We start from the raw sequence: 3,201 nt of genomic DNA on the forward strand, positions 1-3,201 counted from the left end.
AATTGGCCCGGCCAATTCTACAGCTTCTAAGGGTCCCCATTCTATGACCCTCGGTACCTCAACAACCTTAGAATGAAGAGTATGCAAACCCAGTTGATATTTTGGATAATCTATCCAAAGTCTGTCAAATCTCAGGTTCGGGTGCAACTCTTCCAAGTGCATATCGGAAAAGGTCATGACTGGATGAGGTATATCCTGCTTGTAGTAGTTATCCACCTCCTGTTGTTCCAAATTCTCAGCAGGAGCATTGCGGGCTTGGGATGAAGATTCACCCCTTTCATTCTGCAAAACACATCAAACACAATTTTTGTGCATCCAAATATGCATTAGTGTCAGCAAAATCATCAATCAAAATAATTACAATGACATTATCAATTTTTATCAAACTTAAGCTTATTTTCACATTTTTATCAAATCTACACTTTTTCAAATAAGCATATACGAAAATTTTCGCCAAGTTCATAAGCATTCAACTCAAATAACATGTCAAAATAATCATTACTAGCAATCAAACAAGTCTCAAATGGCATTATCTTTCAAAAATCAAGTTCATGAATTTTAGACTTGAAAAAGTCCACTTTAATTCTCAAAATCATGTTTAGGCTCAAAGTTTGGATCATTTAACTACCTAGACATGTTACACTACTTATTTTAGCAACAATTCATGACAAAAATCGGCCATAACCTGTTTATATCAAAAAGCCCCAAATTTGCTCAAGAACACAAACCCTAGATTATTCAAAATTTGAAGTTTAAGGCTTCTAATCATGTTAAACAGCATCAATCTAGGTTATACAAGCATAATACATAAACAATTTAAGTCTAATTACACTAAAAAGCATCAAAATCAATTTGGGGAAAAAATAGCTCAAGAACACCAAATTTCGAATTAAATGGTGTTTAGGTGTAGAAATTTACCGTTTTTCTTGAGTAATTCTTAGATAGCATCCTTCTCAACATGATTTTAGCAAAAAATTTGGTGATTAACGGTTAAAAATTGGGATTTTTGGTGGTGTTTTTCGGGTTTTTCGCGTGCAGAATTCGCTGTGTTTTTTGCTGTTGTTTGAGTTGTGTGGTGCACTGATCTGTGTTTTTACGTTTTATTTTTTTTCTGTAAATTGGTCCCTCCACGAGTCGCGGAGATTAACCCTCCAAACTCCGCGAGTCGCGGAGTTTGGTATATATTTTTTTTTTTTTATAAACTTTAACTTATTAAAACAATTAAGTACTTAATTTTAAAATTTTGTTTCCCTTGTTATTTAGGACGAGGTCGTTTCGGATCGATGTCCTAGTCCGTCCCTCGACAAAATTTTAAAGTTTGTCTTTTTGTATCGATTGTTTTAAAAGCTAAGATTTTTGGGTTTTTTCAATGTTTTTGGCATACTTTAATTCAATAAGATTAAAAATAATGATAATAAAAGTTCTCGTCCCTCCCTCGGGTAAAGCAATTTCGGTTCAAAGACCTAGTCTTCAACTTACAACGAATTTTAAAAATCATATTCTTAACTTAATGAGATAAAGTAAATTTTTGTTTTTAAATTCACACAACTTAAATATAAAATTCAAAATTATTATTAAAAATTCACACCAAACTTAAAATTTGAAATGCATAAAATTAAAAATTTATATTTTAAAAATTCACACCAAACTTAATTTAAAAATTTATAAATTCATATCAAACTTATATTAATTTTTCAAATATTTACAATTTTAAATATATTGTTTTTACAAAGTTTACAATATTAATTTAAGATTTAAATATTAATTTTAAAAACATGGTAAAAATAAATTTAAAAATCTTTTTGTCTTTTTATCCCACTTTAATCAATCAAATATTATCAAAAATATGCGCCCCTCTTTTCGGTAAAGTAATTTCGGTTCCAAGACCTAATTTAACTCATGACGAATTTTTGAAATATTTTGGTTTGATTGATTAAAGATATTTATACCTTAAGAATAAACGTTAAATTTCGCAGTGATGTAATAAATTTTTGAATGATATCAATAATTTCGGTCGCCAAACCTAATTTTATTCAATACCAATTTAATACTTTTTAGCGAACAAATTAGCGTTTATTATCAAAAGGTTAAAAATAAAAATAAAAATAAAAACTGTACAGACATACCTGTGAAATAGATTTCTTAGTTATATGATCTATCCCATTCATAAGATAGTCGGTTTAATTGGTTTTCCATGGCTACATAGGCGTAACCTCGAGCATTCAGTGTCTTTTCTTCTAAACATATGAACGGTCCGTCTCTGCATAAAGTAACAAATTCGGTATTTGAATAGGTTTGATTATTTGAACATTTACCTCCATGTGACCATTTTCCGCATTTGTGACATCTTTCTAGGTGTCGTGCTCTTCTTTTCGCTGCGAATTTTGATTTTCCTTTACCAAATTGTAACTTATTATCTTCGCATCTGGATTCTTTTCTAACTCCGTCCATTCTTTCTCTGATTACTGATACTATTTCACTCGGTAGTATATCATTATTTCTTTTAGTGATCAAAGCGTGTAGCATTAGACCATGGTTTAGTTCACATGCAGTCTTCATTTTGTAAAAACCTAAAAAAAATAAAAATTCAGAATGGGGGGAGAAGACTAGTTCTTTAGGGTCTGCTAGGGAAAGACCATTCGGGTTCCATTTTCGAGAACTACACGAAAACAGACAATCTAACTCTAACAGAAATACATATTATCCTTTAAAGACTTGATTCTCCCCACACTTAATTAGCTGTGTTGTCGAAATTGTGATTAACTTCGTTGTCGACTTCCATCGGACCATGTATGTAATGTTTAACTCTGTGACCATTAACTTTAAATTCAATCCCATTTGAATTTATCAATTCTATCGTTCCGTATGGGAAAACTCTTTTGACTATGAATGGTCCAGACCATCTTGATTTCAATTTTCCAGGAAATAGCTTGAATCGTGAATTGAAAAGAAGAACTCTGTCTCCTTCTTTAAATTCTTTTGAACTTCTGATTCTTTTATCATGCCATTTCTTCGTTCTTTCTTTATAGATTAACGAATTTTCGTATGCTTCATGTCTTAATTCTTCTAATTCATTTAGTTGACTTAATCGTAGACGTCCGGCTTCATGTAAAACAAGATTACATGTCTTCAAAGCCCAAAATGCTTTGTGTTCAATTTCTACTGGAAGATGACATGCTTTCCCATAAACAAGTCTAAAAG

This window comes from Rutidosis leptorrhynchoides, chromosome 9, assembly GCF_046630445.1.
Source record: "Rutidosis leptorrhynchoides isolate AG116_Rl617_1_P2 chromosome 9, CSIRO_AGI_Rlap_v1, whole genome shotgun sequence".
NCBI lineage: Eukaryota > Viridiplantae > Streptophyta > Magnoliopsida > Asterales > Asteraceae > Rutidosis > Rutidosis leptorrhynchoides.